Source organism: Dipteris shenzhenensis, chromosome 23, assembly GCF_047967505.1.
Source record: "Dipteris shenzhenensis isolate YYH24624 ecotype China chromosome 23, Dip_SZ_1.0, whole genome shotgun sequence".
Taxonomy (NCBI): Eukaryota; Viridiplantae; Streptophyta; class Polypodiopsida; order Gleicheniales; family Dipteridaceae; genus Dipteris; species Dipteris shenzhenensis.
Genome location: NC_141618.1, coordinates 49,818,900 through 49,834,172, shown reverse-complemented (window position 1 = coordinate 49,834,172; position 15,273 = coordinate 49,818,900).

Genomic DNA, 15,273 nt, shown 5'->3' with positions numbered 1-15,273 from the left:
TAGAGTCTGCAAAGTTTGTGAAATCAAATCCCATTGTATCGTAGCAAAGGCTTTAGCAATATCTGCCTATAGCAAAAGGATGTCTTGCTCAGTGTACTTGGCATATAGGGTAATGCAAGGTCAAGGGCATCACAATACTGCAAGTAAAACTCCAAACCATCCCATCCTGAACTTTCCCATTTCCTACATGCTCGAGAAGTAAGCTGTTGGCATTTTGGCAAGAGATACAAAATATCCTTGGACCTCATTTTGTTCAATGCAACAAGGCTATCCACCTAGTTCTTTGTTCCATGCCATGGCTACTCATCCCATGCTATGGGGTGTGTGTGTGTGTGTGTGCATGCATGCATGCATCTGTGTGTGCCTGTGCGCGCGCATGTGTGTGTGTGTTTTAGACTCGACAAGACCCCTTTCCATAGTGAAATGAAAACAATGTAGCTCAAAAGAGAGAGCAATCGTCATTAATGAAAAATATTGAACGCTAGTGTTTTGTCAAAAGGTTAATGAGAGGTGGGCTTTTTTTTTTTTGGTAGAATGTACAATTGTTCAAAAGGTTGCACTTTGATAAGTCATAGCAAGCATCACTTTTATTAAAGAGGGGAGTTTCCATACCTACCACCATCCAACAAGCAAAATAGTGAGAACCAGTTTTAACTTTGGTTGGGAAGACAGGTCTCATCAACACCCCTCCCTTGTTATTGGAGTCACAATGAAAATCGATGCTTAGCCATACACTTATCAAGGTGAAGAAGCAAAGATAATGAACCTCTGTAAAAAAGAGGGGTGGTTTAATATAGAGTAATGTTAGCATGATCAATCTAAAGATGAAAAAATAATGCACCTTTGTAGTGAAAAAAAAGGGGGGTTAATACAAATTGAAATAAGTGATGGGGGGGGGAAGGGTTTAATTAAAAGGAATTTAATGAAATAGGGGTGGTTTGAAGGGGTTAAGAAAAGAGAAAAAAATTGTAAGCAAAGGGGGAGAAAAAAATGGAGAGCTGATAAACGGTAAAAAAAGGGGGGGGGGTGAGAAAGACAATAAGCAAGAGCTGAAATTTTGAAGGTAGTAGGAAAGGAGGGGGGGGGAATTGGAAAGAGTTAGAATTAAGGCCTAAAGAAATAGTGGGTGGGGGGGGTTAAGGGAGATAGATAGATTAGGAACATAAATAAATGGATAGATAAGCTAGGATTATAGAGAAAATGGAGGGAGAAATTGAAAATTTAATAAGGGAAAGGAGCAAAAGAAAAAACCTTTGCTAAAAGGATAAGTAAATAGAAAAGGGGGGAAGGGAAAAGAAGAGAAAGATAAGTAAACAGGGAGGGGGGGGGAGGAAGACAAATATAAAAATATATATAAATTGAGAAGAAAGGTAGGGGGGAGCGCATTGAGGAGACAGTAAATGAAGGAAAGGAGGGGGGAGAATTAATGGAAGAGTAAGGAATACAAGGACCTGTGAGTTCATATTGTAGGTACAGTCAAAAAGGTAGAAAGGGGAGGCAGAGGCTCAAGGCCCAAAGCGAAAGGTATAGGCATATGGGAAGAACACGGGCTACATTTGTCACTGTAAAACTATGCAAGGTAGGTGATTGGCCACGGGATAGTACGGATGGGACAGCAGATTGTGCAGATAGCCATGGGACAGTGGGGATGGGATAGCAAGTCAAAAAGAGCCTAATAAATTGGTAAATGAAACTATGCCACCCAGTACACATGGTACATGTCAAGCTAGTTCAACACCATCAGAGGCTGACCTTCGAGAAGTGCGAGAGTACTTCAAGAATTACACATGTGGCAGTGCACCAATAGCAATGCCAAGACCACTAAGCGAATCTAAAGTTCAAGAAACTGATAGCATTGGAGATACTCCAATCTATGAGGGACCAGTAAAAACATGCACAATAAACCTCACCCTTGAAGGGGAGGAAGAGAAACTGGTTTTCATTAGGAAATAGCTTCGACAGGAAGACGAAACCAAACTCAAAGCACTCCTAATAGAATACCATGACTACCTAGCATGGTCATACAAAGAGATGAAAGGAATTTCACTAGACGTGGCAGTACACACGATACCTATAAGGGAAGGTGCTCACCCTAAGGTATGTGGACCTTTTTACACAAATCCTAAGTATGGCACCATGGTTTATAATGAGCTAAAAAAACTCCTAGATGCCGGATTCATCTATGAGATAGAGCACACTGATTGGGTTTCACCCATTGTCATTGTGCCTAAATGCAACTAGAAGCTCAGAATATGCGTAAACTTAGAGAATGTGAATGCCACCACAATTAGTGTAAGAAAACAATACAACGTCTGTGCTCAATAGATAACAGGATCTCGTATGCAAGAGAGAAAAGCAGATAGTATGGAGAATCAAAAATTTGATTATTGTAAAATTGATACAATAGATGGCGCTGCCTCCCAACCGTGCACTCCTGTGTGAGAAGCTTCGATGGCATGCTGAAAACAGTAGAGGATGAAGGCTGGATGCTAAGGAATCAGGGTTGCTATAGCCAGTGATGATAATGGGCTTCACGGGCTTGCTCTTATATAGCCACCAGTCATAGTTGGTTAGACTCAATTGGGAGACTGACCCAATCAACCCAAAACGGCCGATTGGAGGTTAGTCTTGAAATAGGCCACTGACCACACGTTAGAATCGTGGCATAGAATAGAGCAACTAACCTACGAACTCCGTTTAGCCCAGAGCCATTCGGGATCATCTGGGCCTCCAAACGGGCCTCGTAGCCGGAGAGTGGGCTACCCCAGGAAATGCTCCATCTACCCTCAGTGCAGTCAATCATGGTATGCCTTCCTGCACTTGCATGTAGCCTAGTTGGTAGTGTGCCAACTCTATCTGAAGCCATCTAGCCATTAGGCCACACATGACCCCCATCTGGTGTCCAAACTAGGACCTACCAGATAACCGAGCTACTCAAATGCCTTCTCATATGGGGGACTTACAAGTAGAGTTAACTGGTTCCCGCGTAGTTACACGAGAGCGGAGCATTGATATCTAACACCCCCCCTCAATGTCCACCTGCAAGTGAACCTACTTTTTCGGCCCAATGCCTCTCCAGCAAGTCTCTTCCAAGAGCCTTCGTGAAGATGTCCGCAGCATTCTCTGTAGTTGGACAGTACACCAAGTTGACCTCTCCATCCATGATGAGCTCGCGTACAAAGTGATATTGAATCTCAATGTGTTTTGTGTGAGTGTGGAACATAGGGTTGTTTGCAACTGCCATGAAACTCTGATTGTCACATGATAGGTGCGTAGGCTTGTTTTGCACTACACCCATGTCCCCTAAAATCCTCCTCAACCACAATGCCTCACAAGAAGCAAAACATGCTGATTTGTACTCAGCCTCGGTAGAAGAAAGAGCAACTATGGGTTGCTTCTTGTTGACCCATGACAACTCCAGATCCAAGTGAGAAAGAGTAACCTATCACTGATCTCCTATTGTCCATGTCTCTTGCCCAATCCGAGTCACAGAATCTCGTCAAGATGTTGTCCTTGGTATAGGTGATGCCATAATCAAGTGTGCCTTTGATGTATTTCAGCACCAGCATCACTACCCTCCAATGGTTCTCTCGGGGCTTATTGGAAAACCTGCTTAGTACACCAGTCGCAAAGTTGATGTCCGATCGCATGTTACACAAGTAAATCAAACTGCCCACAAGCCTTCTTTACTTCGCTTCATCCACTAGTGGTGACCAATCCTCATTTGAGAGCTTCACATCAACCTCCATAGGGGTGCCAACTGTCTTGCACTCAGCCATGCCAAATGCCTTCAGTATCTCTCTAGGATACTTCAGCTGTGAGATCAAGATCTGTTTTAGCTCTTGCCAAACTTCAATCCCAAAACAGAAATGCATCAGTCCGAGGTTTGTCATTTCAATCTCTCTTCCTAGCAAATGCTTTGTCTGCAAGATCTTCTCTTCATGATTCCCTGTTATGACAAAGTCGTCCACATAAAGTACCACAATCATACACCTGCCTCCTTCTCTGTAGATATACAAATTTGCATCAGATGGGCTCCTCCTGAACCTGTTTTGCAAAAAGTAGGCATCAATCTACTGGTACCACACTTGTGGGGCCTGTTTTAGCCCGTAAAGTGCTTTCTTCAATTTACAGACTTTACCTTCTGAAACCGGGGATCACAAAACCTGGTGGTTGTTCCACATATACCTCCTCCATGAGATCTCCATTTAGAAAGGTGGATTTTGCATCCATCTGAAACATAGGCCAACTTTCCTGTGCTGCTAAAGCCAAAACACTACGAATTGTGGTTAGTCGAGCTGTGGGAGCAAAAGTATCCTGATAATCAAAACCATGTACCTGTGCGAATCCTTTTGCCATGAGTTGAGCCTTGTACTTATCCAATGTGCTGTTAGACTTGTACTTGGTCTTGTACACCCACTTGGTGCCGATTACCTTGAGTTTTGGTGGTCGATCCACAAGGTCTCAAGTGTTGTTCTTCATTATGGAGCCATACTCTGACTGCATAGCCTCCATCCACCGATCATCACCCTGTGCCTCTTCAAGACACTTGGGTTCTTCAGCACGGATCACCTATGTCATCAAAGCATAGTTGACCAAGTGTTAATATGCCCTTCTTTGCTCCTCTAATCTCTTGGACTGGTGTTGTGTTCGGATGGTTCCTCCTCAATGGTTGGAGGTTCTCTACCGTCCAAAGGCTGCTTTACCCACTTCAAGAATGGCCGTTGCTGTTGTGGTTTTGCAGGCTCTTCTTCCTCTTCTTTACCTTGAATCCTCCCAAGAACCGTTGGGGAGTTCGGTCTACTATTGGTGATTCTACTGGATGGATATCTTGGTCTTGGTTGTTTGGGAAGGAAGCATCGTCCTCCAACTGATGTGGCTATTCTGAGAAGACCACATCATGTCTTACTATTACCTTCTTGGTAACAGGATTATAGAGATGATAACCCTTCGCCTGTTCACTGTAGCCCAAGAAAATACACTTCCAGCTCTTCGGTTCCCATTTGGTCCTATTAGCATCAAGGACATGCACGAAACAGTCACATCCAAAAACTTTGAAATGTGCAGCTGAAGGTTTCTTACCAGAAAAGGCATGCAGTGGAGTCATCCCCTTCACAACCTTCGTGTAGCTATGATTCAGAATGTAAACTACCGTGTTACATGCTTCAGCCCAAAAAGTCTTTGGCAAATCTTTCCCTTTCATCATACTCTTGCCCATTTCATAGATGACACGCATCTTGCGCTCTGCTACTCCATTTTGCTGTGATATATGTGGCGGGGGTTTCTACCTCTTGATCCCGTGACTTTTGTAGTAACTTTTGAATTCACTTGATGTGAACTCTCCCCCTCTGTCTGATCTCAACTTCTTCACCTTCCTCTTCTTTCTTTCTCGACCATTACATGCCATTCTTTGAACTTACTAGAAGCCTTATCTTTAGTCTTCAGGAAGTAAATCCATATCCTTCTATTGTAGTTGTCGATCAGTGTCATGAAGTAGTAGGAACCACCCAAAGCTTCTGTCTCCATCTTTTCGTAGAGGTCCGTGTGAATGAGCTCTAGAGGAGCCTTTGCCCTGCTGGCCTCTTTAGGAAAGGGCTGCCGATGCTGCTTGCCCATCATGCAAGCTTCACATACATTGGGCAGATCTGTAATTTCTGGTAGGTCTACAATCATTTCACTTTTATGCATCTCCTTTAAAGAACTAAGGTTTAGATGACCAAACCTCTCATGCCACAGCTTAGTGTTGCTCACATCAGCTCGAGCACTGAAAGCTAAGAGTTCATAGATGTTGTTGCACCGTGTACCTTTACCAATGACCTTCCCTTGAAGATCCAAAATCTGTGTGCCATTCTTATCGAAGTGAACTTTGAGGTCCCGATCCATGATTGCAAAAATGGACAACAAGTTCCTCTTGATATTTGGCACATAAAGAACATCAGACAACTGTTTTACAACTCCATCTGACTTGAGAGCAATCGTACCTTTTCCTTTTGCTGGACATTTTGCATCATTGCCGACTGCTACTAGGATGTCATTTCCTACCGGATGTAGAGAGGTATACCAATCCTTCCGACTCGTCATGTGGCGCGATGCACCACTATCAATAATCTAAGGTTCATCCGTAGATACATGAACTACCTCCGTGAAAATCTCCTCAATTGCTATGAATAGCTCTACTGGTACTGCCTGTGCGCTATTGCTAAACTCTTTCTTTACTCTGTTCTTCTCCTGCAATCTTCTTCTAGTACTCATTTTGCTTGTGCCCTGCCTTGTTGCAATAGAAGCACTTGATCTTCTTCTTTCTCTTTTTATCATCAGAAGAAGATGGGTTACCAGAGTCCTTACCCTTACCTTTCTTTGATCCAGCCGAGAAAGCCGAATCTTCTCTAGTCCTCGTCTTTTGATGCATCTCCTCCTCTAGAAGCATCGCACTGAAATCCTCAAAGTTGAGGGGTGGATTTCTGTTTTGCATATTTAGTGCCATAACAAGACTGTCATACTTTGATAGGAGAATCCGTATGCACCTTCGTGCTAGATTCTCGCTAGCGATGGTGATGCCAATCGCAGTCATCTGATCGTGCAGATTCTTCACCTTGGTGATGAACTTCTCTGCCGTTTCAGACTCAGATAGTTTCTCGTTTGCGAGTTGAGTCTCTAGATTCTAAATCCGCATCTGATTTGTGGTCTCGTACTAATTTTTCAAGACCATCCATGCCTCCTCCGCTGTGGTGTGCAAGCAATAGAGCACAGCGCATTTGCATTTCTTCTTGTCCATGCGAGCATCTCATCTGTAGTTGGTACTATGATTTGGTCTCACAACCGGCTTCACATCCACCCCAGTAGTAGTATCCCAAAGCTCGTATGCGCTTAGGATGGTCTTCATCTAGAACTTCCAGAGTGGATAGTTAGTGCCGTCCAACTTTTCGCTTTCGCCAAATAGTGAGATTCGTAGTCTAATGGGCTGGGCCATCTCTCACAATCTACTCACAAACAGAAACACACGACCAAATCTTCTTGCTAGAGCCCAAGCTCTAATACCATGTAAGAAAACAATACAACGTCTGTGCTCAACAGATAACAGGATCTCGTATGCAAGAGAGAAAAGCAGATAGTATGGAGAATCAAAAATTTGATTACTGTAAAACTGATACAATAGATGGCACTGCCTCCCAGCCATGCGCTCCTGTGTGAGAAGCTTCGATGGCATGCTGGAAATAGTAGAGGACGAAGGATGGATGCTAAGGAATCAGGGTTGTTGTAGCTAGTGATGATAATGGGCTTCATGGGCTTGCTCTTATATAGCCACCAGTCATCGGTTAGACTCAATTGGGAGACCGACCCAATCAACCCAAAATGATCGACTGGAGGTCGGTCCCGAAATAGGCCACCAACCACACGCTAGAACCGTGGTGCAAAATAGAGCAACTAACCTACGGTCTCCATTCGGCCCACCAGCCGGGATCATCTGGGGCTCTAAATGGGCCTTGGAGCCCGAGAGTGGGCTGCCTCGAGAAATGCTTTGTCTACCCTCACTCAGTCATGGGATGCCTTCCTGCACTTGCATGTAGCCTAGTTGGCAGTGTGCCAACTCTATTTGAAGCCGTCTAGCCATCAGGCCACACATGGCTTCCATCTCGTGTCCAAACCAAGACCTACTGGATAACTGAGCTACTCAAATGCCTTCTCCTCATATGGGGGGCTTACAAGTAGAGTTAGCTGGTTCCCACGTAGTTACACGAGAGTGGAGCATTGATATCTAACAATTAGGGATCACTATCCCCTACCCTTAACAAAAACAATGTTGGAAAAGGCGGCAGGCTCCGAAATATATAGCTTCTTGGATGGATTCAGTGGCTATAACCAAGTGCAAATTGCTCTTAAAGACCAATCAAATATAGCATTTGCTATAGAATGGGGTATTTTTGCATATAGAGTCATGCCACTTGGCCTTTGTAATGCCCCAGCCACATTCAAGCGAGTCATGTTAATAGCTTTCAAGTCATTTTTGAATAAGTTTTTACAGGTGTTCTTGGATGATTTGTGCATCCATTCAAACAAAAAAGACCACTTCAAATGTCGTGAAGCAGTACTAATCAAATGCAGGGAGTATGGAATCTTCCTAAATCCAATAAAATGCCAGTTCATGGTCACCCATGGAGTTATTTTGGGACACATCATTTCTCAACATGGGATTGCAACTGACATGGGCAAAATCAAAATCATCATGGAATTGCCTCCCCCTACAAATTCCAAAGGTGTACAGGTTTTTATGGGACATGCCTGCTATTATAAAAGATTTATATTGCGGTATGCCATGATAGCTAGACCACTTTACAAACTATTAGTGGAATTCTTATGGACAAAAGAGTGCAACCAAGCCTTTGAGCTTTTAAAGTGGCACCTAATCACAGCACCCATCCTTATATCTCCCAATTGGGATATTGAGGTGCCTCTGGGTATCCATACAAAGCCTCTGTCTCCTCCCCATGCTGGTGTATCCTGCTGAGCTCCAGTCCAGATGCCTTTTGATTTGTTCCAATTGACAAGTCCCCCTGAGGCTAGGCAGAACTTGTCAGTTGCATCCGCAGCAGTAGCAAGACTATATGCATCTCCTCTGACTGTCAGTGCCGTATCATTAGCAAACTCAATGTCCAAAAGCTTCTGATCCTGTCGGATAGGTGGATGAAGGCCCAAAGTGCCATGACTGGTAGCCTGCATAAAGTATCCAGCCTGCATAAAGTATCCCATAGCCTCCGCTACGAAAAGGAAATTCATACTGATGGATCTAAGTATGCGATTGGGAGTGTGCTTTGTCAACTCTTGACAAGCTATATTGAGCATCCATATTTGTAAATAATATTCTCAAAGACAAACTTGGCAGTGCTCCGAGCTGAGTTACCATGGGGTGCCTTAGCTTTAGACCACTTAGTAGCATAATCAGTAGTAATTAGAGGTGTCCAGCAATTAGAGTGAATTTCCAAACCTTCATGTCTAATTGCCTAGGCTCATGGGGCATATTGTCAAGAAATGTGCCTTTAGACAAATAATCCATCAACTCATCATATTCATACTCATAGTAATCAACTGCAAAAGCTCAGCATCTGGAAGTTTAGTAGTGACTCAAGTATCTTCCAGGGCAGGTAGTCTAAACAATTAGCTCCAACATGAGTTTTCCCAAGCTTATGAATAATCTTAAAATCAAACTCCTATAAAAGAAGCATCCATACAAGGCATCCTTGAATGATAGTTTTTGATCAGATAAAGCAATTCTTGATGATCAACATTAAAAAAAAGGGGTTGCTGAGTAAATAATGCCTTAGTTTTTGCACACTGAATATCATGCCCAAAGCTTCTCACTTAGTAGTACTGTAGTTAGACTCTCGATTCAATAACTATATCGGATAATCCAACTGAGCATCTAGTTAATCCAAGTTAAAACCTAATGCATAACCATAAGCTTCCACATGCGCATGGAAAATGACATCCTATCTAGGTTGTCTCAACATGCGTGTAGCCACAACTCAAACTCAGCTATCCATTCAAACTTGGCATCTTTTTTAGTATTCAACTCATACAATGGAGCTACAATCTTGGCAAAGTCTTTAATGAAACATCTGCAAAAACTGATAAAACCCTCAAAATAATGCAACTAAGTTAATTTCTCAGGCTCTGGCATTTGTTGAACAACACAAATTTTACCTGGCTCAATGCGTATACCATCTTGTGAAATGATATGACCGAGCAAAGATACCAACTCGTATTAAAAACACACGGAGCTATACACATCAATTTAGCAATGTCAAGCTAATTTTCATGTTCTTGAATATTTCCCATGCTTAGGGTAGCTCTGGGCTAGAACTTAATGAAGCTCAGTTCCTATACACTATCCTTAGATTTTGAAGATTCACCTTGCTTGCTATTAGATGGCTAAGACTACTCGCCTCGCATCTCCACTGCTAGTGCTTTGCCCTTCAAATTCCTAGCAAGTTTAGCAGCAAACCCCTTTTGAGCTTTCTAATCGATATCTTTGCCTGAGGAACCCTTATCTACAAAAGTTACAACTGAACCTTTTCACTTAGTAACCATTCTGCTAAGAAAAATGCATGAGCTTACATGTAAACACCATTCTTCTTCCCATCAACAAAGTCCAAGCCCATGGCAATATAATCTCCAATGGAACAATTGCAAAGCAATGTGTCTCCTCGGCACACAGTGGGATCCATAGGTGATGGATGATGAAAGACATAAGTGATCATCTCTTTCACAACCATCCTACTTCCTGTAACATACAATATCACAAATATAACAATATAACCTTTTCTTGCAGTAATGAAAATGATATAACAATGAGTTATTGTATATAGAGCAATTGTTTCATGAAAGGAGAAATGATTATACCTTGGTCTTGGCCAATGCTTTCCTGACGTTCTTTATCAACACGAGCTAGAATCTCTACGACAACTGTGCAAGTAAATCAAATTGGTCAATCTGCAACCAAAAATACTTTCCACAACAATTGAACAAATTTATCAAAATGATTTAATAAACACCTTCTTCATCTTGGGGTGGAACATCCTTCGGTGGTGGCACATAACTTGTAGCCTTTTGACTCCCCTTGTCTGTCTTGCTTGTGGCCTTATCTTCACTTTTCTTGCTTGTAGAGTATTGAGTGAAGAGATCTCTCTCTCTTGTTAAAACTTGATCATCGGTGAAGTCAATCCACCAAGGGCAGTGTGCAAGTTCCCATTGAGACGATGTATGCATGGTTCCTGGGTACATGCAACTTGCTGGGTTCCCAATCTCCAACCACCCTTTGCACTGTCTAGGCAAATCATTCAATTTTCCTTCTTGCACCAAGTGGGAGAGATACCTTAAAGACATATAGTTTAATGTTGTGTCAAAGCTCTTAGAAAGATACTGCAAGGTAACCCTAAACCACCCTTTGCACTGCCTAGGGAGATCTTTCAATTTTCCTTCTTGCACCAAGTGGGAGAGATACTATAAAGATTGTATGACATACAATTTAATGTTGTGTTAAAGTGCTCTTAAAGATACTGCAACATAACAAAATAACTCAAAACTATACCTAAAAACCACACGCTGTGCTGCTTGATCAAGCTCTGTTGCCTTCCTTTGTGCTCCTCCATCTCCTCTTCTCCCACTCTTGAGCTCAGCCTTGCCATCCCTGGATCTCAAGGAAGCAAACATATGCTTTCGTCCCTCCAACTTAATGTCCTCTATATATTGTTGTAGTGTATAATCTTTCGGCAAATCAAGTGGCTGGGTCATTGCACAAAGTGCACATAAATCCTCCAAAGCCATTGATGATTGGATCTCCACTTTCCCAAGGAATGTCTCCTTTGTTAATCACCTACTTGGAAAGAAATCAAACTAGCACATCAAAGAAAGAAATCCAACTAAGCACATACCATCCTGGGAAAATATAGGATAGGCATGAAACACTTACCCTCTATACTCATTATCTCTTGCAGGCATGAAATACATCTCCCTCATCCTCTTATTGGCATCGAGAAGTGATAGCAACATGAGTCTCTTCTCATTTCTCAACTCCGCATTAGCAAGATACTTTAGCTTGGATAAGGTAACAATAGAATCATGACTTTCAAAGTGCAATGAAAAAACCTTTTTCTTCCACACATCACCAAGTTTAGGATCAAGGATGTTGAGCACCTAGGATGATTTAGTATAAGCAAAAAGATAAGATACTTCACATTAAAAGCTATCAATAGCGTTCAAGAAAAAGATGGTCACATACCATTCCCATTTTATCAGAGTACCTTTTGTGAATTCTTGTATGCTCTTTGCGCTCAGCCTCTGCCCTCCTCTCTTCAAAAACTATCTTTCCCACATGTTCTATTGCTTGTGTAAGGTCTCCAGTAGTGTATTCAACCTATGAAATCAAGACCCTCAAGAAATAGTGAATGGATACAATTAAAAATGCTAATCTTGCTAAATGAAAATAATGAATACAATGAGAAATGTGAATACAATAAAATTGAGCACACCTGAAACACCAAACGTGCAAGATATAGCATATGGAATCATCCTACACAATGGTATTCATGGACACTCATCAGAGCCAAGGAGTCTGCATCTGCCAATGACATCACCTCCTCTTGCCATCTCCACCTCCATTTCTGCAAGATCGACATCTATCTCTTCATCCTCTTGTGGAAGTGACCGCCCAATTTCTTCATCCATACCTTGAATTGCAACACTATCCACTTCAAGAACCTCTCTTTCATTCCCTACATTGTCATGGACAGATCCCTCACTCGGGGGGCACTCTCTTTTCCTTCTTTGTGCCCTTGCAATAGTGGCAAGAGGAGCCTTTTTGTTTTCACAAAGATTCAAAACCCTCTCCTTGACCATGATTCCAAGACTGAAATCCACCAATAACAAAAAGCAATCCATGATGAAAAAACAATCAATCCGTTATTTTTCAAGCATTTGCTATTTCAAGGCAGGCCAAAATTCACCTTTTTGCTCAAGCCCCAACAAATGGCTCCAAAAGTAAGCACGAGCACAACACTAATATGCCCTCCTAAATCTGCACGAGGAACAACCTTTTCCACAGCATATTAATACGTTGAGCTAAAACTTGCAAATTGCCTTGTTTAATGACATCTGAAATCTTGCCTTCCTCAAGCACAAATATGGAATTTTCATAGACAAATCGTTTCCTAAAACACATCATTCTTGCCAACAAATCACCTCAATGGAGAATTGATAAAAGGCAAACTATAAAATCTTTGTAGCATGAGAAAATGGTAGAACATTTGGAAAAAAGCAAGATTAAAAGGTTTTCAACCACGTATTAATACGCATGCTCTACCAATGAAAAAAATGCGTTTAGAGCTTGCCTGAAAGGCCTTCATTCCAAACTTGTTATCATGATACTTGATTTTATCTCCACGGCTCTAGTTGAGTTAGAGACGAAGATTTGATCAAAAAGCTTTGTGATATGTGAGGAAGTGGAAATTCAAAGAGTGATTTAATTAAAGAGGAAGCGATAGTTCAAACTAAGAGGAAGTGATAATTCAAGCATAAGCTACTTCCTCACATGTAAGGAAGTCATTTCAGCTTGCTTTGATACGAGAGTTTGGCACCATGTATTAATACGCGGTGCTCAAGCCATGAAACAAGAGCATGTTGGTGTGATGGAGAGAGAAGCACAATCAGCAAAAGTCTATCCTGCTTTCAGTTACAGGCGTTGTATGTCCACTCTCGTTGAGTAACCCATAGCTTGGAGGCGAAGGTGACCATTTGTCCACTTGGACTTTCGAACACTGTCTTTCCAGTTAAGAAATGTTTCATTATGAGCAAGGATTACTTTTGATCAATGATCTCATTCTGAGCCTAGAGGACAGAGAACACATTGATCTCATTCCGGTTGAAGAGACCCATGACTGAACGCTTGACAACAACAAGAAAGAGGGGTTCAGGATTACCTACTGAGGGGCATGAACTAGACAGTCATCGTCCCGAGTACATCACAGTGACAACAAATAGAGTGCTTGGTAAAAGAGGAAAGCCAAATATAGCAAGCCATTTAGGTCAACCAATTTGTAAAGAGACAGATGTGCATGTTGCCAATTGGGCAATATGGAGAACTGATCCACATAGTGTTGTCACATGCTTTGGGTACATGAAAGATATGCAAAGGAGGTGTGGGGTGTTGATTAATGCACAGGGTAGAGGGGCTGATCATGGAGTGCCTGCACCATGCTTCAAAGGTAGAAGACAACATCCAAATGGAATCTTAGAGCAATTTATCTGGTTTTGCAACACAACAGTGACCCATACTTGGAACGTGGATCGATCTATTCAAGGTGTGCCAGGGAATTCACCTGGTGTGTGGAAGGTTGCTGAGGGAACCTCTCTAAGTATTGAAGAGAGAGCTGAATTGATAAAAGCAGGCTTTGTCCTTGAGGATGTTGGGCAAGGTGATCCAGTGCAACAAGGCAACACAGTAAGCCATGCACGTCCATGTCATCGTGATGGAAAGATTGTGAGATGGAGATCTAAATTGAGTAAGGAATTCAAAGAAAGGATTGCGAAGGCAATGATAAAAAGTGGCGAGGTTTTGAAAGAGGATATCATTGTTCCAAATGTGTCGCATGTGTTTCACGTGCGGACTCCAGGCTCAATAGCTAAGAAGGTTAGTTATGCTCTGACAATTGCGGACTTTCCACGTTGCACTTGTTTGGAATTCGCACAACGTGATGCAAAAAAGAATTCATACATGCCTTGCAAACACATATACTTCATATTCATTTCGGTGCTTGGCCTGGTTGCAAAAGTCCATCAATTCATGCATCAGGCTGCACTTACAAAGGTGGAGTTGTTTTACCAGTGTTGCTTCCAAGAGGGGTTTATATTTGATACATCCCCTAGATACATACATATGAAACAAAAAAACCATATTGCAATTAATATAAGATGTTAGAACCTACGTCTCATATGTGTGTACCCAACAATGTTACAATCTAAGCATTCAATAGATGTAGCTCTAATACCATGTTAGGATAAATAATCTAGCTTCTTACAGGCTAACCTCTCATAGTGGGAGCCCCTGATCTTTGACAGTTTCATGCCTTAGCCGGTGGTAGAAACCTTGCATGCATGGAGTAGGTGCACAAGAAGCTGGCAAAAATCCTAACATGTGCAGAGTGTATGGAGAATGGTAGCAATGTATGGGAGATGAAAAGAGATTCCTGTCTCAATTTTGGTAATGTTTTGAACATACAATAACTTGGATTTGTGGGTTTGGTATATCAATACCTTTAGTCTTTACAAATGTTTGAAAGTAAGTAGAGCCAAACAAGTGTGGAGTAGATGAAAGAGACATCTCTATATTTCTTTAGTATCTATTGCATAAACATGTCATGGACACTTTTTATAAGTGCAAGGTCGATGGGCTATGATTTTCATATACATGGAAATAATGAAGATCCTTTGGTTTGGACTAGCTTTAGTACCTTTGGTATTTCACTCTACTATGCATGAACTTTTTTTCCATTAAAGTACTGGATGCATTATGAAATATGCTCCACTACATAAAGCAAGTACGTGAAAGTGGACTAATGGGATTTGATTGTTTGAGAACTAATTTGGCATCACTGCCTGCCTGACTTAATTCTTTGCATGGCTTCCTTGCTGTTACTAAATGCTTTCTCTAATGGCTTACCCCATTTCCATAAATTTAAGGTGCCATGATTAAGGAGACTGTGAAACTCTTCTATCCTCAGA